Source organism: Tiliqua scincoides, chromosome 8 (assembly GCF_035046505.1).
Source record: "Tiliqua scincoides isolate rTilSci1 chromosome 8, rTilSci1.hap2, whole genome shotgun sequence".
NCBI lineage: Eukaryota > Metazoa > Chordata > Lepidosauria > Squamata > Scincidae > Tiliqua > Tiliqua scincoides.
Window position 1 is genome coordinate 48,555,375 of NC_089828.1, and position 20,838 is coordinate 48,576,212.

At 45.9% G+C, this 20,838-nt stretch overlaps 1 protein-coding gene across 5 annotated transcripts in view; it reads left to right on the forward strand.

Moving 5' to 3' along the window:
• Positions 1-20,838, forward strand: part of RPH3AL (rabphilin 3A like (without C2 domains)) — a 174,246-nt gene that overhangs the window by 98,372 nt on the left and 55,036 nt on the right. Inside the window, exons 1-2 of one of the 5 annotated variants that reach the window (XM_066635636.1) lie at positions 18,226-18,369; positions 19,641-19,794. The exons of 1 other annotated variant lie outside the window; for it this stretch is intronic. The gene's annotated coding sequence lies outside the window, so the exon portion shown is untranslated. Of the gene's footprint in view, positions 1-18,225; positions 18,370-19,640; positions 19,795-20,838 lie in introns of those variants that run through there. 3 more of the 5 variants (XM_066635640.1, XM_066635641.1, XM_066635642.1) reach the window with 3 other exon arrangements.

The following is a 20,838-nucleotide window of genomic DNA, read 5'->3' on the forward strand; positions in this document are numbered from 1 at the left end:
TATATATTTTATATACTGTTTCAACAACAAAGTTCACAAAGTGGTTTATAACAAAAGAATTTGCTAGGTCTCATTTTACACTAGTCAATAGATGGATGGGCAAGCCATTTCAAATATGAAATATGATATGAAAAAATGCGGCTGTGCAATGTGAAAAGTAGCTAGTGTAACCTAATATATTCTTCGCATGTATTGGAGAATTTCTAGAATAGCTCTCAGGAAATTTGTTCTGAATTTTCATATGAATGTACTTCTGAATTGCCTTTGAGTTACATTTCCTCACAATGCAATCTGAGACATATTTACTCAGAAGTAAACCTTACTGAGTTAAATGGGACTTTCTCCCAGATATGTGCAGATAGGATGCAGCCTTATTCAATGGCAAGGGAAAATGCAATATTCACTGATTATTTATGAGCAAAGTGAAGTACAGTGGGTTAATTTTGACTAATGGAGTAGAGAAAATGGTATAAAGGACTTTGCTGAGGAGGAAGCTCAACACAAAGGCTTAAATAAAAGCTGCTCTATGATATTTGAGTGTAACTGAATCTGAATGTTTAGGTCTTGTTCAGAAACAATCCACAGACATCTTGTGCCTGTAATACTGAAGATTTTCTATTTATGTGGGAAAAAAATTTCACCCAACATCTATGGAAGGTTAAGTAGATGACATCACAGAGTGTTTATTATCTAACCAGCCATATAAAATTGTATAAAATCAACTATTGTGTTTGCTGGGTAACCTGATAAGGAATTAATAATCCCTTTAGTTTCAAAGATGCTCATCTAGGATAACTGGAATGTGTCTTTTTGCTTACAAGAAAAGTTAGAAAGATTTACACAGTGTCCTGACAAGTACTTGGTATCGGTGCGGACTGCCTTTTCGGTGCTTTGGTTATGATCTTTGGATTCAGTCTGCTTTGGTCTTTGTTGGCCACTGAAGAAGAGCCAGAGGAATTGTTCTTACACAAGTGGTCCTTACTTAGATTAGCAATTTTGTAAAGCTGCGGCACATTTTTGAGAGTGAAGGATGGCTGTGGTGGCAAATTTTGTTGAATGTATTCCACATAGCGCTTCCTTCTGTTCGCTCTATAGTTCCACAGCCTCTCCTCTTCTGCGTCTGGATCATCCAGAATCCCATTCCACCGAAGGCTCTCATTGGACTGGTCTATGCTGCCTTGGGTCAAGAATGAGATGGTGGAAGTGGAGGAAATGAGTGGGTTTCTTGCTGTTTTCTCTGGGGCTCCCTTTGTGGTATTATCCTGGGGTGTTCCATCACCACTGAGGTGGTGGACTAGATTGAGGGAGGATGTCACAAAGATTGATTGTTTCTTGTTTTTGCCAGAATCTTTCTCTGCTGCAAAAGAACAATTTCAGAGAGTGAACCTGAGGATTTTGAACTGCAAGCATGGAGGACAGAGTCAAAGATTAGCACACAAAATATCAGTTTTAGGAAACAAAAAGAATAGGTACCCATGTTGGTGCATTAGAAAGAAGTTCCAAGGCCAGTCTGCTAATGGATAAATAAAAATAGTTATGACAAATTAATAAAGCTATTACCCAACTGAGGCTGTGTAAGACAAATACATGCAATACAGTTTTTCTTGGAGTGTCGATTGGGCTGTGAGGGATAGGACAGAATCTGCTATCAGAAAAATATTTTCTAACTATTTGGGGTCAAGATATTGTAATAGATTATTCAGCCACTTTAGCTCCCAAGCACATCTTGCTGTAATTGGTGAGACTTGATACTATTTGATGATTGTCTTGCGCCCCCTACTGTTCACATTGGAGGAGTTCAGTTAATTATGACATTTTTAAAAGGCAGCTGTCAATATATTTCAGCTGCCCATTCTGGTTCTGACTCTAGTATAATGGTCTGCTTCACCAGTGAAGCAGACCACCCCCCTTTAGGAAAGAGGCACAGCTCAGTAGCACAGCACTTCACATTCAGAAGGTCTTGCCTTCATTCCTTGGCATTTCTAGATAAAAGTTCTTGGGTAGCAGAGCTAGGAAAGATCTCCCTTTGCTTGAGACTTTGAGAGCTGCTACCATAGAGAGTAGCAATACAACTTTGAAGGACTAATTATCTGATTTGGTGTAAGGCGAGGTCTTGCATTCATCCTCCCTCATCTTATTGGATACTTTCTACCATGAAGGATACCCGAGCAAGCCAAATATTCTGCATCATGTATAACTGGTAACAATGCAAGAATAAGCAGGGTTTATAAAGATTTAACAAAGTGGTTCTGACCTTGTACACAAAATTCACAAGAGGAAAATTAAACCTTCAGTTACTGCACTAAAATGACATTATACACCTGGCTTCTACCTCCATGGCTAGCAAGTGATGGTGAATTGCTGAGAGGTCCACTGGTGTGGGAGGGCTAGAAGCAGGGGAGACACTTACTATCATCCTGAGCTGCTTTCTTTTTCTTCTTTTTATGTGCTTTCTTCTTGCCCAAGGGCTGTGGCAGGGGTGGGGACTCCTTTGCCAGCAGCTTGCTGTTCCTGGCCCCCTCCCTTTCTGGCAATGGTTCTTGCGGACAGCCCTCCATCCTCTCAGCACTTTCCTGGTCCTTCATGTGCAGCTGATGCTGAGCCTAGAACTACAGAAACAGACAAGGAGGACACTTTGAGATGATCTCTCTTACCAATTTAGACTGGTCTCATACCACTTTTGCTGTTGATACTTCCCCCCCAGATAAGTCACGGGAATTGTGTTCTGAGGATTGTCACCCCACACCTCAGTAATTCCCCCACACATTGTCTGGCTTCTCTCCTCAGTATCCCCACCTTTCACAGTTGCCACTCTTTAACCATCCCCTTAGGCTGCTGTCAGCCCACAACTTTCATTACCCCTCCTTCCATATCTGTTACCCCCCCATTGCTCATTTCCTTCTCAATAAATGCTTCCATTAGCTGAACCTTCCCCCCTAGTATGCCCACCTTTAATTGACCCTCCACTTCTCAGAAACTCCCATATTAATTATGTGCCTTCCTGCCAGTAAACCCTGAACTTTCACTACCCGTCTCCCCAAATTGTCCACTTTCTCTTCAGTCGCTCACTTCCTCCACAACAGCAATTTTCATACTTTTTCATCTCACAGCACACTGACAAGGCACTAAAATTGTCAAGGCACACCACCAGGTTTTTGACTGTTGACAAGGCACACCATGCTGCCAGTGGGGGACTCGCATCCCCCACTGGCCCTGCTAATAAATGACCTTCCCTGAAATTCCTGTGGCACACCAATGGACTACCCATGGCACACCACTGTGTCATGGCACAGTGGTTGAAAATGGCTGCTTTTAAGCCTCTCAGCACTGGCACCCTTCCTCTCAATCAGCCCCCTCACAGTCATTGCTCACTTTCCACATTAATTGCTCCTTTTGCGTCAGTTGCCCACTTTCTCCACACCAACCCCCATGTCAGATGAACCTTCTTCCCTTGTTGGCCTGCCTTTCCCTGCATACCCTACCAGCAGGAACATATACATCACCACCTCTTCTCCCACTAAATCCCCAACTTTCAGGATTGCTCCTCTCCCCATTGATGGCTTATTTTTGTCTCAGTCCCCTTGCTTCTCAGGACTGCCTCAATGTTAATGGAGGCTTCCTCACCCTAGTTTGCCTGCCTTCCATTACCCCACCTCAAAATTCCCCCAGCCTAATTTCATCTCTTCTTACTGTCAAGCACATTTCCTTTTCCCATCTCTAAATATTTTGCTCTTCACTAAACCTTCCCTGCCCCCCCCCACAGTCACCCACATTTCATTGCCCTCATACCCTCTTCAGTAACCACCTGGCGACCTCACCCTGCTCTCAACACAACAGGGACACATGGTGGGTGGGGAAGCAGGTGAGGCAGTGCCTCCCCCCTGGAGTCCTTGGAAAAGCACTGCCGCCATGTGAGGCGCTCAAGCACCCACAACTCATGCACAAAGTGTGTGGGTTGTGGGTGCTTGGGCACCTCACATGGCAGAGGTGCTTTTTGAAGGACTCCAGGGGGAAGGCTCTGCCTCCCATTGAGGAGGCTCTGCCTCACCTGCCTCCCCACCCACTGCACTTCCCCTGCAAGACAACCACACACCCTATTTGACCACACTTGCAATGGCCATTCAATGGCACTGCCACATGAAATACCCCCCACTTACCCCCCATGAGTTGCCCTCCTTCCTCTCACCAGCCCCCCCAACTAGCCCCTCCCTTCCAATGGAACACAGCCAGATAAGGTGGGGGGGGGTGAGGCAGCCCCTGCCAACCTCACTATCCTCTCCCTGCCTCATCAGCTGTTCCCCTCCTGGGACTGAACTCCTCCGCCAGCTGCAGCGCTCCGCCCCCTACTTGTGTGGACGCGTCTCCAAGGCAACGAGGCTGAGGGACGTCCTACAACCATTCTCGTGGGATCCATCCGCCAAGCTGGCTTGGGAGAAAGTAGTTCCCACCATGAGCCTGTCCTAGAGTCTATAGTACCGTATATACAGTACTATAAGCACCAGCAAATATGATGCCTGCCTAGTCTACAAAAGAGAATGCTGCAATAAATCTATTTCTAAATCAGGTGGTACAAGAATAATACAACATTATGCAGGGGATGGATAGAGTGGCCAGAGGGATGCTCTTTCCCTCTCGCACAACACCAGAACCAGGGGACACCCACTCAAATTGAGTGCCTGTGGAACTCCTTGCCACAGGATATGGTGATAGACTGGACAGAGGGATGCTCTTTTCCCTCTCGCACAACACCAGAACCAGGGGACACCCACTCAAATTAAGTGTTGGGAGAGTTAGGAGAGACTAAAGGAAATGTTTCTTTATACTGATTAATCTGTGGAACTCCTTGCCACTGGATGTGGTGATGGTGGTGGAAAGAATGGATAAGGGAACTTCTTTTTCCCTCTCATGCATCACCAGCGGGCACCCACTCAAATTGAGTGTTGGGAGAGTTAGGGCAGACAAAAACACAATATTTCTTTGCCCAGCATGCCATTAGTCTGTGGAACTCCTTGCCACCGGATGTGGTGATGCTGGCATCCGGCCTGCATGCCGTTCAAAGGGGATTGGACACGTTCATGGAGGAGAAGTCCTTCACAGGTCACAAGCCATGATGTGTACGTGCAACCTCCTGGGTTTAGAAGTAGGCTGCCCCAGAATGCCAGATGCAAGGGAGGGCACCAGGATGTAGGGATCTTGTTGTCTTGTGTGCTCAATGGGGGGCCACTGTGGGATACTGAAAGCTGGACTAGATGGCCTGATCCAGCAGGGGGCTTCTTATGTTCTTCAGAACAGCACTGTAATAATATCTATAATGTTCATAATTGATAATCCATCCCTTAGCATCATTCTATACCGCAAAGAAAGAAGGGTTCCACTAAATCCAGGAGGGTGCCCGCATGGCTAACCAGCCAAGTTAGAGAGGCTGTGAAGGGCAAGGAAGCTTCCTTCCGTAAATGGAAGTCTTGCCCTAATGAGGAGAATAAAAAGGAACATAAACTGTGGCAAAAGAAATGTAAGAAGGTGATATGGGAGGCCAAGCGAGACTATGAGGAACGCATGGCCAGCAACATTAAGGGGAACAATAAAAGCTTCTTCAAATATGTTAGAAGCAGGAAACCCGCCAGAGAAGCGGTTGGCCCTCTGGATGGTGAGGGAGGGAAAGGGGAGATAAAAGGAGACTTAGAGATGGCAGAGAAATTAAATGAGTTCTTTGCATCTGTCTTCACGGCAGAAGACCTCGGGCAGATACCACTGCCCGAACGGCCCCTCCTAACCGAGGAGTTAAGTCAGACAGAGGTTAAAAGAGAAGATGTTTCAGACCTCATTGATAAATTAAAGATCAATAAGTCACCGGGCCCTGATGGCATCCACCCAAGAGTTATTAAGGAATTGAAGAATGAAGTTGCAGATCTCTTGACTAAGGTATGCAACTTGTCCCTCAAAATGGCCACGGTGCCAGAAGATTGGAGGATAGCAAATGTCACGCCTATTTTTAAGAAGGGAAAGAGGGGGGACCCGGGAAACTATAGGCCGGTCAGCCTAACATCCATACCGGGTAAGATGGTGGAATGCCTCATCAAAGATAGGATCTCAAAACACATAGACGAACAGGCCTTGCTGAGGGAGAATCAGCATGGCTTCTGTAAGGGTAAGTCTTGCCTCACGAACCTTATAGAATTCTTTGAAAAGGTCAACAGGCATGTGGATGCGGGCGAACCCATGAACATTATATATCTGGACTTTCAGAAGGCGTTTGACACGGTCCCTCACCAAAGGCTACTGAAAAAACTCCACAGTCAGGGAATTAGAGGGCAGGTCCTCTCGTGGATTGAGAACTGGTTGGAGGCCAGGAAGCAGAGAGTGGGTGTCAATGGGCAATTTTCACAATGGAGAGAGGTGAAAAGCGGTGTGCCGCAAGGATCTGTCCTGGGACCGGTTCTTTTCAACCTCTTCATAAATGACCTGGAGACAGGGTTGAGCAGTGAAGTGGCTAAGTTTGCAGATGACACCAAACTTTTCCGAGTGGTAAAGACCAGAAGTGATTGTGAGGAGCTCCAGAAGGATCTCTCCAGACTGGCAGAATGGGCAGCAAAATGGCAGATGCGCTTCAATGTCAGTAAGTGTAAAGTCATGCACATTGGGGCAAAAAATCAAAACTTTAGATATAGGCTGATGGGTTCTGAGCTGTCTGTGACAGATCAGGAGAGAGATCTTGGGGTTGTGGTGGACAGGTCGATGAAAGTGTCGACCCAATGTGCGGCGGCAGTGAAGGCCAATTCTATGCTTGGGATCATTAGGAAGGGTATTGAGAACAAAACGGCTAGTATTATAATGCCGTTGTACAAATCGATGGTAAGGCCACACCTGGAGTATTGTGTCCAGTTCTGGTCGCCGCATCTCAAAAAAGACATAGTGGAAATGGAAAAGGTGCAAAAGAGAGCGACTAAGATGATTACGGGGCTGGGGCACCTTCCTTATGAGGAAAGGCTACGGCGTTTGGGCCTCTTCAGCCTAGAAAAGAGAAGCTTGAGGGGGGACATGATTGAGACATACAAAATTATGCAGGGAATAGACAGAGTGGATAGGGAGATGCTCTTTACACTCTCACATAATACCAGAACCAGGGGACTTCCACTAAAATTGAGTGTTGGGTGGGTTAGGACAGACAAAAGAAAATATTTCTTTACTCAGCGTGTGGTCGGTCTGTGGAACTCCTTGCCACAGGATGTGGTGCTGGCGTCTAGCTTAGACGCCTTTAAAAGGGGATTGGACAAGTTTCTGGAGGAAAAATCCATTATGGGGTACAAGCCATGATGTGTATGCGCAACCTCCTGATTTTAGAAATGGGTTAAGTCAAAATGCCAGATGTAGGGGAGGGCACCAGGATGAGGTCTCTTGTTATCTGGTGTGCTCCCTGGGGCATTTGGTGGGCCGCTGTGAGATACAGGAAGCTGGACTAGATGGGCCTATGGCCTGATCCAGTGGGGCTATTCTTATGTTCTTATTCCATTCTGAAAGCTGGAGGGGGATTTTTCTTGATTATCCCGCTCCCCAACTAGCACTGTTTGGGATATGTGTGTGTGTGTGTGTGTGTGTGTGTGTGTGTGTGTGTGCGTGTGCGTGTGTGAATCCCATGCTATCCTGTTTACAACCATTTCATCAAAATCTGCCCTATGCAGTGACGTAGCTAGAGGGGGTGGAAAGCACTAAGTTTTGCAGGCTCCTGAACGTGCTGTACAAGCGACCCCTCCTCTCCAGGACCATTCTGGGTACACTTCCATTCTATTCCCTATTTCTTTTCAAATCCAGGCTCTCCACCCTTCCAATCTGCTGCCTGAGCATGGGATGACCTGCACAGCTGTTGTTGTTTTTTTAAAGAAAAAAAATTGCACATACTGGGAGTATTAATCCAGAAACTTCCACCTCAGCCTCTAATATGTTCAGATGTTCCTTCTTTCAGTGAGACTTACTATACTCCTTCCCAGATCCCCACATATCATTAGGCCCATGGGTGCTCTCACAACAATGCTTTTTTTACCATAATTGGAACAGAGAATACAAAACATTCCCCAAAGATACCTAATTCTATACAACAGTAATTATTGTTATTATCAGCTGCCATTATGATGATTACAAAAAAAAATATTAATGTCTTAAATAAGTTCAGCCCCCTGTTCCAGCTAACACATTTTTTGGCTGCCGGCTTTCAGAGACGAGTCATCCCATTAGCGTGAGAAACGAGAAATTGGTGCAATTATTCTATCGTTTCATAAAAGATTAACGGCAGTCTCCCTCTTATTGTGACAGTGCCATAATTATAATTCCCAAGAGGAACTCCAATATGGCGGCTGAAGAGAACAGCTGAAGGATCATGAGCCCTTTTTGGTGGTGCTCTCGGTTTGTCTTCTCATGTGTAGCATATATTTAGGGCGTGTGAGGGAATATGCGCTAGTGCTCAAATGACAAGGGCGCCAAACCTGATGATGAGGCAAATTGAGGTTGACTGGTGTGGTGGAACACTGTTCTTCCTCTTCCTCCCACTTCCTGGATTCAAAAAGGAAGAGCAATGGAGCAGATTTTCTCTTCTGCTTCAGTCCCCTCTTTCTTTTCAAATCCAGAGAGTGGGGACGGCTGCAGCAGATATGGTGGCTGATGCACTGTCCGGTGTCAGTATTTGGAGTGCCTCCTCAGGCTCTGGGAGGTCTTGGGCCAGCACTGGGGACCAGTCCCCTACCTTTAGTGATAGGCAGGTTGCAACTGAAAATTCATTTATTTTATCATGTTAGTCAACACACTGAATACAGCAAAACAGGAAAGAGGGCTGGGGAGAGATGCGGAAGGCAGCAAATTCAGGCATCAGGTCTGAGTGAACCCAGCCATCATGAGATAAAGGGAGGGGGTCTTCATCAGGAAGCAGGAGGTAGGGGAAAAGAGACAGTTCTCACAATGGAGAGAAGGAAGCGGTGGGGACCCCCAAGGATGAGCAGTGGAGTCACTATGGAGGTGCACACTGCACTGGGTGACACTATGGGGGAGGGGGTGACACCAAAGGAAGGGAGCCAAAAATTTCCTGGCCAGGCTGACTAGGAGGCCAGATCTACCAGGTAGTTAGACCTGGACTTCACATTGGGAAGCCCGGCAGACCAGGACTCCAGAGCCACCTTTTAGTGCAGTTGACAGTGGAAGGAAGTGGGAGGAGAGGACCTTGGCCATGAGTATGGCTGCCCTGCCTGTGGGTGGGGTGAGTCCCCTACACAGGTAGACCTGAATAAAAAAACAAGCAAACAATGCAGCAGCCTGCAGGTAAGACACAAGTGGACCAGCAGATCTTTTGCAGGAAGCATAAAAGCACCTGAGGTTAAGTGGGGAGACTGCAAGCTAGTTGAGAGGCCAGAACATTGGGCCAGAATGACTTGGGATATTTGCCAGTGTGGATAGACACCTGGCCTGTGTGTCTCACCTTCAGTCACTCTTGGGTTCCTGAATGGAAAAGCACACACCATGGAGGCCTGTTCTGGCTGTCATTGCTGTGTTAGCTGGGGGTGGGGCAGGGGCTGAGTAGATTCACTGACAGCAGAGATGGGTTAAGGCTGATCCTCTCAAGGCTTTCCACTGCTCTGTGAGTAGCCCTTTGACCTACACATCCCTCAGCACTGAACCTGCTGCTGGGGGAGAGAAAGGGGTGCCAATGGACTTGGCTATTCTCGGCTCATGGTCACACTCCAAGATCTTGTAGCATTTGGCCAAAACAATCTATTGGCGGACAAGGAGGGAAATAGCTCTTGGCTCTTTTAGCAGACAGGTAGGATGCTTTCAGAATCAAATCCAATACTTGAGTTTACAGGCAAAGTAAAAGGAAACAACGCCAGTTTCTAAGGGCCCAATCCTACCCAACTTTCCAGCACTGATGCTGCTGTAATGGGGCCCTAAGGAGGCCTCTGTGACTATCCCTCCACCACAGGATGCAGTGCATGCCCCATTGGCACGGCTGCACCAGCACTGGAAAATTGGTTAGGACTGGGCCCTAACTCAACAGACCCTGCACTCACGTAGAAGAAACCAGCTCACCTCCTACACTGGAGAGGCTGCCTGGCTGACGAGGTTGAACCTCCTCTTTCCAACCTGCTCACATAAGTCCCTGCCAACTTTCCCTTTCTATGAGGGACTGGTTTCTGTGATTTCAGGTTCCTGTTGGGCAATGGAAAGGTGCTAGCAGGGCTTTCTAACTGAAACATGAGGGTAGCCAGGGAATCAAGAGATCACAAGGCCACTGAACAACTCACAGCTGAACTGAGATCTTAACTGGGGATCCCAGTGGTTGGCCAGAGACTGGGACCAGAACTTAGCACATGTCTCTCTGGATAGTTGTGAGCATATTTATTTCTCTGCCAAAATATAATTCTTAGGGCTGCTGGGAGGATATCATTGCACTGGAATTGGAACTTGTCACATCTTCAGCCGTTGATGAGGAGCTGCAAGAGCATTCTGAGGAAGTTGGGAGTGTCAGCTGGGGAAGTGGAGACAGCTGGATTCAGGTGAGGGAGAGCAAAGCAGTCTCTAGAAACAGGGACTTCTCATTTGCTAATGTTATCTTGTGATTTACTGTTCAGAATGTGAGTGAATGTTATGTGAGTTGTTAACGATTTCACCATCCTGAATAATCTGAAGTGTCACTCGCAATAACCTCTCTGAATTCCCTGTTAAGCGCGGACTCAGAGCTGACTAAATTGATCAGTTCCACACAAAGCAGAGTTGAGTTTGTGATTAATACAATGAGAAAACTGCAGGGATTGTTAGACAGCTTTACTACAGAACAGGAAACCAAAAGCTGACAAGGAGGTTAAATATAGGAAGAGAAGCAATCAACAAGCCTGATCGGCCCTCCGCCGCACACTCGCTCCCCCAGTTTTGCCCACCATCCCTTGCCCGTCAAAGCCTTCCCACTGTCCAGTGGTGGAATTCACCAGTTGGTATTCCTTGTCCGTGTCCTCCTGGTGCAGTGCTGGTGCTGTGAGCACAGTGCTGGCGCTGGGCACCATAGGATTGGGCCAATAGTAATATTGTGGAGACAGAGGTGTGCTGCTGTTTTCATTGAGTCCTTGCTGCAGTTCTGGGGAGGTGTCTGGGTCTACTTGGACTCTGGCACTTTTCCTGGACAGAGGCAAACACAGCCAGGCCTGAAAGTCCTCCTAATTCTTGCCTTACCTGTTCCAACAATCTCTTACCTGCAATTCAACATTCTTTAAGGGTGGCCACCATTGCTCCAGGTGGATGACATCAAGGATGGCAGAGTGAGCAGTCTCTACTGCTTCCACCCTAACATCTTTCTTGGATAGGTCCACGCACAGAAGACAAGCGAGAGAAATTATAGAGCATGTCTATGTGACCAACATCCTTATGGTTACATTGACTCATCTGGTCCAATTCAAGAAAGTCATGGAGATATTAAAGAAGATAATTCATTTCCATTTGACCTGGAATCAGTTTGTCACATATTTAAATAGACACCTTCAACATTGTTTTCCCCCAGAGTCTTTTTTCCTGCAAGGACAACAGTTGTAATGTCACACAATCTTGTTGCTTCTCCAGTTGGCCTTCTATCAAAGTTAGCAACAGTGTTGCTGCATAAAATGGACAAAATGTACTCTGGATAAAAATGGATAAAAATTCTCTAATTAAATCTTAAAATATTAAAAATAGTGATTTTTTTCATTGCTTATTGTCTTATTAGATGGTTCCTACCTTTGCATCACAAAATCACAAAATAACTTCTCCTGTACAACATGTTAACAGCTCACTCCAAAAAAAGAGAGGTTCTCACTCAGTATATTATGGTCCATTCCAAATCTCTCTGCCCAGGCACGTGACAAGTTGTCATGAGAATTGACCTACCCCGGCTGCAGGGTGGAGAGCTGTGTGGATTTGCTCTGCTGGGAAGATGTGATTAATCCTACCTCCTTCTCTGGGGCTATTAATCCCCAAAAGCTTTGGTGCATTTACTGGTATTCTACTTGGTTCAGCCACGCAACCAAATGCAGGCCTCTGCAGCTAGAGGGCAGTGTAGACATGTGGAAGAAGGTGTAGGGAGTTGTGAGACCAGAGTGGGAAGAGAGAGAAGGATTTACAGGTGCACAATTACTTGCAGCCCTGGATTTATTGTGGAGCAGATTTGGTGTGAAAATAAAGACACATGGCTGCATGCAGCTCATTACTGCAGACGCCCCAAGTGTGTAAGTGGATGAGATTGAAAAACGTTGACTTTGGGACGATGGGGGAGATAAGTACGTTCTGTTTGTGATGTGAATGGGTCATCTCGCTCATGACCATGAATCTGCAAACCAGCCCAGAGAGTTGTGTTGCAGACTTTTAGGGAAAGCCAGTGGTGTAGCTAGAGGGGGTGCAAAGCACTAAGTATTGCAGGTGCCTGAATGCACTGTGCAAGTGGGCTCCCCCTTCAGAGTCATTCCGGGCGGTGGGAGCAAAATGGAAACGGAGGCAGGGAGACAAATGCCTCCGTTTTGCTCCCACCACCTGGATTGGCTCCAAAGAGGAGGGGGAGGGGCCACTTGCAAGGCATGTTCAGGCACCTGCAAAATTTAGTGCTTGGCACCCCCTCTAGCTACGCCACTGGGTTAGCCACATTTATCTGAGACCTAAATTCTGAGTTTAGTCAAGGAGTCAGTCTAATCAAACTCAGATCTGTTTGCAGGGGAGCAGACAGAGGACGGGGCTGTTGGAAATTTTTGAGAGTTAAAGGGACATCTTCAAATATGGTCCTGGTGTAATAACTTTGTGGGTGGCCTTTTCAGGAGTGTGTGTATGGTCCAGTCATTGAGCAAGGGGGCTAGACTGGCATGCATAGATACAGGAGTCCTAGATTCAAATCGTCGCCCCAGTTACGAAACTGACTGATTAGTGTGCGTCAAGTTGCACACGACATTTCATCCTACCTACCGCACAAGGTTGTTATGAGGCCAGAATGCTGCTTGAGCCTCTTAGTGGAAGTGATGACAATTGTAAAAAATAAATAAAGCAACCGTAACTGCTTCCTTATCACCAGCGATTAGTCCAGATTGCTAAAAAGACTGGTTCTGAATCTGGAGGTTTCACCTCTGAATACAAGTTAGTGGGAGGCACGAGCAAAGGGGAGAGTATTGCCTTCTCCCATCAGTGCCCTGTTTGTGGACTCCTAGGCTGCTGACCACTGCTGGAAACAGGATAATGGACTCTTCGGCTGATTTGGCAGGGCTTTTCTTATTCCTGGGTGCATTTCAGAGCAAGGTCTTGCAAAAGTGCAAGAAAACATTGGGAAAATGTGTCTCCCTCAGTTCCTCTTGCTAGCGTCTGCTGCTTAGCGATTTGATGTGAGATCCTTTCAGATGTTCCCTGTTTTCTGTGTGGAAACCACCATGCTGTATGTGTGTGTTTAAAAACAGGAAATTTTTTGTAATCTGGCTCAGAACAAAAGAGAAACGTGCAATGTGACAATTACAAAGAAACAATGCCGTGCTTAAACTGCGAAATGATATATAAGGAGTAATGATGTCAGACATTAGCAAACGCCGTGAAAAAAAAAGTTGCTGTGGGCCAGATAAAATCTTGTGGTGGGCCAGATGTTGCCCCTGGGCTGTAGTTTGGAGACCCCTGATCTATACTGACAGGCAGTGGTTTTCCAGGCAGGGCCGGCCCAAAACCTCCTGTTACCTGGCATGCCATAGGCTTCCCCTCTTACCCAATGATGTGTCAGCCTCCCACTCTCCAATGTTCTAGCTCAGCACTCGCCTCCTCTCCACATTTCCTCTTCTTCCCTGTTCTCCTCTTCCTTTTCTATTCCTTCCAATCTCCTTCCAAGGGAGTGGAAGGAGAAGAAAGAGTAGTGGAGACAAGTAGGAGGACCAAGATGGGCAATTCTCACTAATCAGCTGCCTGAGGCAACTATTTCAGCTGACCTCATGGTTGGGCCAGACTTATGTATAGGGTTTCAGACAGGTTGACTTTCCCAGCCTTACCTGGAGATGTCAAAGACTGAACCTGGGACCTTCTGCAAAGTAGATACTCTACCTCTGAGCTACAGCCCCTCCACAGAAGTACAGCCACCCTATGCCCCAGACATGTGGTTCAGGATTTGAATCTGGGACCTCCTACATTCTAAGAATCACACTCCTAGACCAAAAAGCCTGACAAAGTGTTCTTTTTCAGTGTAGGCTTAGTGAGGGAGTCAACCCGTACCTGAGCTGTGTGTAACATTTCAGATTGCAGCCTCTTGTTCTTGAATGCTTCCCTATACCAAAAATGGCTTACTCATAAAGCTATCACAGCTGGGAAACAATGTTTAGCTTAACCTTCTCTTGGACATGCTAGTTTTCTATGTGTGGGAAACTTTTTTGGGGTATACACGCATTCAGTCATGCAAGTCCCCACTTGCGTCCCACATGGTATAGGCCAGGCACAGGTTTACCACCTGAGTGAGGTGTGGGGAGGTTACAGCGGTGTGGGGAGTCAACGGTGGTTATCTTGACATTGCAAGTCTCTGAATCTTAATTTATGTTGACATTTTCTTGTGGAGAAAAGAGTGGCGCTGAAGTGAATTAAAATCTTAACTGCATTACACGCGTCGGCTTTTTGGCTTGAACAAGGGTTGCTCTATCTCTGTTGTGCCTTGGAGGCAAAGGAGCATTTGTCAGGAAACTTAATATTGTATGGAGAAAGCATTCTTTTCCATCGGCTGGTTAAAAAGTCCTCCGTGCAAAGTGCTTTTTATCTGCTGATTGCCCTAACTGTCTTATCTCGACAGGCAGGTTCCGGCGAGGACCGTAACATTTGCTTAAAACATCGGTTTTCATAACTCTGCCAGACAGCGCTCTGTTGTTATGGATGTGGCATGCTTCGAAGAAGCGGGCTGCCATGGCAACTGGTGGCTCGGCCGAGCATCGACTGAACGCAACAGGCCCAACACCTGTAACGGAGGCTCTCGTTTTCTCCTGGCTCTGGTTTCTTGATGGAAAAGACTATTTGTCTCTTGCTGGTGTGCGCGCACAAGGACACAGTGCTAGGAGATGAAACGTCAGGAGATTGTAAACTGGAGATATGGGGCAAATGTAATCCACTTTTTCCAAGGCAGTGAATTACGGTTTCCACCTGCTTCTTTTTCATCCAGGTAGTCGGTAATTGAAAAATCTGCGCTTCCATTCCAGGAATAGTGGTTCAGGCAAGGGAGCAGAGAGGTTGGGGCAATATTTATTCACCTGCAGACAGAGCTATTGCTCAGGACCCTGGGGGAGAGGAGAAAGGGGGTGCTTCCCCACAGCTGTCATTTGTTATTATAGCACCACCTGCGTGTAAAGTGCTTCACATTAGTCTTTTCCCTCTAGTATAGACATAATTGGACTATATGAGGCTTTTTTGTACTTGGAATGCCAGGAAGCGAACCTGGGACCTTCTGTATGCAAGCTAGGGCAGCGATCCTATCCACACTTACCTGGGAGTAAGTCCCATTGATAATAACGGAACTTACTTCAGAGCTGACGTGCATAGGCTTGGGCTGTAAGGCCACAATCTTATATACACTTGCGTGGTGGGAACTCCCATTGATCTCAATAAGACTTACTTCTGAGTAGACACGCCTAGGAGTGTGCCACTCCAGGGTGATGGTCCTTCTGTTCATTTGTCTGTTCTTGAGAACCCAGGCAGTGTTCTTCTTCCTCTTTACCTCTGCTTCCCTTCCTTTGTATGTGTGTCTATTTCCTCACTGTAATTCTGTGTTCCTGTTCACTCCTGTGGATTTATCACTTCCAGTCAAAGCACAGAACAGTCTTCTCAAAGGTGAAATGCTGTCATGCGCCGGTCATGCCTGACTAATGAGAGCAGTCAGTGACATGGTTGGGGACTTCTGCCTTTGTGAATTGCCTGTCCTCTTCAGTGGTGTAGCTGGGGGGGGAGTACTAAGTACTCAATACTAAGTTTTGCAGGGATCCTCACCACAGTGGGCAAGCATGCCTCCATTTTGCTGCACAGCCTGGAATGGCTCCAAAGGGGATGGACACCTTGCATGCTGCAGTGAGGCTCCCTGCAAAGTGTTTTGCACCCCCCTCCACTGGTCCTCTCACCCATTGCCCTTTCCTTGGTGAAGAACTAGAAGGGGAAGTCTTGTCAGTTTCACTACTGCTCAGAGGGTTCTTTAATAATAATGATAAATACTACAGTGTGCACTAAATGCTTTGTGAATATAAGCAAACAAGCCATCACCCTCAGGACTACCACTACTCTTCTTGGAGAAGATGGATGTTGCCTGCCTATCCCTGTGCAGCCCAGAGGAGCAGAGAAGGCTCTCTCTTGATCACTGGACTGAGTGCAGGAGAATGTAGGGAAGAACACAGCAACGCTACCACTTTAAGGGCCCAATCCCATCCAATTTTCCAGCACCAGTGCAGCCCCAAGGTAGAAGAACAAACATTCCCTTACCTTAAGGAGGCCTCCACGACTGCTCCCACACCATAGGATGCAGTACATGCCCCATTGACTGAAAAGTTGAATAGCCTTGGGCCTTAAAAAAGCTAGAGTGTCTTGATGTGTTCTCAGTTTCTGGCCAAGACTTCTTTGTATTGCCAGGTGTTATAAGTTGGTTTGCTTTCCCCAACCTGCTGCTTTTGATTTTGTTTTTGTAATTATTATTATTATTATTATTATTATTATTATTATTATTATTATTATTTTTAAATGGATAATCATTTAGTTTAGGAATCAATGAAACATAAGTGATACTTTTATTGCTGTGAGTCATGCCTTGGGTACCAAAAGATGGGGCATAAATACCTAGATAAACAATGATTAAAGAAACTATTCTCAGCAAGGAGAAATTGAGCCTTCTCCCCAATCCCCACCCTTACTCCAGAGCTTACACTGACATCACTCTCCTTTGCTACCCATCCACTTAGCTAATGGGTGAGAGGAATTTCCAGTGCTGGCTGGTCCCTTTTCTTTGCGGCATTCTCCACCCATTCTCAGTTTTGCTCCAGACTTCCCATCTCCCACATCCTTGCTCTCAGTGGAATCTGACTCAAATCTGTAGTTTAAGGATAATTGGTTTATTCCACTAATGGCATGTCAATTACCATAAGCCATTTCTGCCCAACGTTGCATATACGCAACAGGGAAAAAGTGTGTACACCTGTGAGGTCGGCAGAAATTGGTTATAAGGTAAATAAATACTTATGTCAGAATGTGAATGTGTATTCTAACAGAAAGCCGTGCAATCAGGATGAATGGCATCCAACACTGTATGTGTGTGTTGTATGCACATCTGATTTACACCTACAGGAAGTGATAAGCATGTGGGTGTCTGGGGACCCATGTAGATTCAGGACAAACTCCTTTGCTCTAAACGCAATTAACTTGTGGAACTTACTGCCACGAGGTACGGTGTGAACACCAGCTTAGATCAACATATGTACAAGAAGTTTGGATAGCATGCCTCTGAACATATGCAAAGTATTTTTCCCTTCTGAAAAAGTTAAAAAAAAAAATCAGTGAAAGCAGAGAGTCTTTGAGCATGTGCAGTGTTCTCTCCTGGTGACTGAGAGAATCTTATGGAAAGTAGGGAAATTACAAAAGCAAACTGAGTGCAACTCCCCCCCCCCCCAAAAAAAAAACACAAAAAAACACCTGGGCTTTTACATCTTTGTAATGTACCAGTTGTTCAAGGAGGTGAAATTTTGGCCAGTGGACAGAGATGGGGAAAAATCCTAAGAATCTTGAAAAGGAAATGGTCAAATTCTTTTTATGCAATTCTGGTCAGATTTGCATACATCATTTTCTCATGGCTCAGGCCTAATCCTGGCCTGCTATGAGATGCAAAGTCCTCTGAGCCTGATTGTGCTTCCCTGCTCTGTTTGGCTCCAGCTGTTGTAAAAGGAAACAGGAAGAAGCTGCTAGCCAGTGGGGTGTGGTCAACATCCCTTTACTTTTCAGCTCATGGAACTGCGCTTTGTACCCAGCTCTGTATTGCCCTGAATCCTGCCCCCTTTGTTTGCCTTTAGTTTCCCATATTCAGCTATGCTACCTGGATCCTGGCTTGCCCCCTGATACATCTAAAGAAGAAGGAATCAGCCCAGGCAACTGGCCTCTCCTTCCTTGCCTATCTCTTGATGCTCATCTGCAACCTGCTCCTGGAATCCAGGCCATAGTTTTGCTCCCACTCAGCTGTACGGTCCATTGGTTGCTTGCTGGTACCTTATTTATTTAAGAACTGACTAATGCCAGTTGACTGGTGCACACGTACAGGCAGCTCTGGCCGGGGCTCTCCCGCCTTTGGTGATCAGCTGAAAGCAGCACCCCCAAGATCCAGCTTGCAGCCCTCTCTAGATGGATGCGGTGAGTGAGATCTGGGCACTGAATTAAAAAAACCCCCAAACCTGTTGCTGTTCTAAACTTTGCTGGACTGTTCTCCTGTTTTTGTTCACTTAAAAAAATAATAAGACCTTGGCAGTGCTCTATTTTCTATTTCCTCCAGGGCACTCCCCAGGCTTTTGAAATCTGAAAGGTGCTCTTGTTTTGTTTTAATTTTGGGGTGTGTTTTATTTATTCATGCCAGATGCATGTGCACCAAGCTGAAGTTCCTTGGGAATCAAAAATGCTGCTTCTCATAACTGTGGCCGACTGTTGGCAAAACAGCTGTGTGGCATGAGTCATATTGCGCAGGCGTGCTCCAGAGCAGGCTTTGCAATCAAGTGTCAGTGGGGGTTTTTTTTTGGGGGGGGGCTAGTTAGGTACCCAGGAGAGAAGCATCCTGTGAGATGTGCTGCATCTGTCTCCACATTAGTGAATTGCACCCATTGCAGACAGGCAGACTCTTTGCTCCAGCAGACGCTTGGTGACTCATGCAGAGACAGAGTGGGTAGCCTCTTAGTTAATATTGATTTGAACTCAGAGGCATCTTTTAACTACTTGTGAGACTTGAGTTGCTTGTATATATGACCTGGAAGTTACCATATTAGAGCAAGCTGATAATACTTGGCAACTTTTTTTTTCCCTGTGGGGGAATGGAAAAGCAGGGATTTACACTTCAGTGGAGGGTAAGAGTAGTCACATATGGGGAACCAAGCCCCTATTTGTCAGGCAGCTGGCTGAGGGTGCATTTATGTAACAGACCAAAGTAATTTCCTTTTCTGTTTCCATTGATAACTATATAAATCTGTGAGGTGGGCTAGGGGGCCTCTTGGCATCCCCCAAACTTTATTTTCCAGGGTTCTTTTGGGGGGCAGGCATGGAAGTTAATAATGCAGATGTACTAAACTGGCTTTCTGAACTGACCCTGAACTTTGCTCAGAAGTAAGCCACACTGATTTCACTTGAACTTTTCTGCCAGTTTTTTGTTATAGTTTTTGGTTTGTGCGTGCGTGCGTGTGTGTTTTAGTAACCTGCTCTACACAAGGACTTGGGGCAAATACATTAAAATAAACTTCAATTAAAATCTGCCATTGTTCACCAAAAGGTAACTGCAATAGTAATAATAAAAAACTTCTCTCACATCCATGCTTCACTTGGGTGCAAAGGGGGGGGGGTGTTCGGAAAGGAAGCCATTTGACAGGTTGAATGACTACCAAATCCTTCAACACCCTTCCCTCTCCATCTCTTTGGGACAGAGCAGCACTTGGGGTACTGATGATGGCCACTGCTGATTAATTATCAATGACTGACATGCAATTTTAATCAATGGAAGCAGACAACAACAGTCCAAGGCAGTGCTTTTCAAACTGTGGGTTGGGACACACTAGGTGGGTTGCAAGCCAATTTCAGGTGGGTCTCCATTCTTTTCAATGTGTATTTTATATTTTATCTATTATACTTGATGCTACCATGGTATGTATATGCTTTTAGCAATGATAGTCAATGAGACTGTCTTCTGTGTGTGGATATGATTGCAACCTTTGGGATGTCTGAGGAACTTTTTTAAACAGATGAGCAACTGCTTAGGAGGGTTAGGAAGGTTCTTTATTTTAAATATTTTTTAAAACCTATTGTCAACATTTATTTATTTGATTCATTTGATTGGTTGTATGGGGGTGTTATAAATGTTCTTGCTTGATGGTGTTACTTCTGGCCATGACATCACTTCCAGGTTAATGACACCACTTTTGGTGGGTCCCAACAGATTCATTCAAAAAAGCGGGTCCCGGTGCTAAAAAATATGAGAACCACTGATCCAAGGAATTGTTGACACAACAAACCTGTAGGGTAGGCCAGTATTGCTTCCATATTTCAGGTATGGTGGTTGAGTGAAAGTGGCTTGGATAGAACCCTTGGGTGAGTTTGAACAACCCTTGGGTGAGTTTGGGCAGGAGGTCTGGTCTAGAGGGTAGAGCCTCCGTCTGCCTGAAGATAACATCCACAAGGTCGCCAGTTCGAGGCCACCGGCACCGTGCGACCTTGAAGCAGCTGACAAGCTGAAGCCGAGCTATTTCCATCTGCTCTGAGCGTGGGAGGATGGAGGCCAGAATGTGAAGCCAGATCGGAATGAAACACCTTGAATGTAGTGGTTCTTGAAAGAAAGAACCTTCTTTCAAATTGTAAAAATCCCTATTTAATAAGGGATTTAAATAAAGCCTGCCTATGTAAACCGCCTTGAATAAAGTCTTGAATAAAGACCAAGAAAGGCGGTATATAAATACCTGTTGTTGTTGTTATTATTATTATTGTTATTATTATTATTATACGCCTTGTGCCAAGTCAGGCCTTGTCTAGGACTGTTCTGTGGTTGGTCTCTGGCTCACAAAGACCTTTCCAGCCCTGCTACTGAGATTCCTCTAACCACTGCTGCCAGAGATTGAACCCAGGAACTTC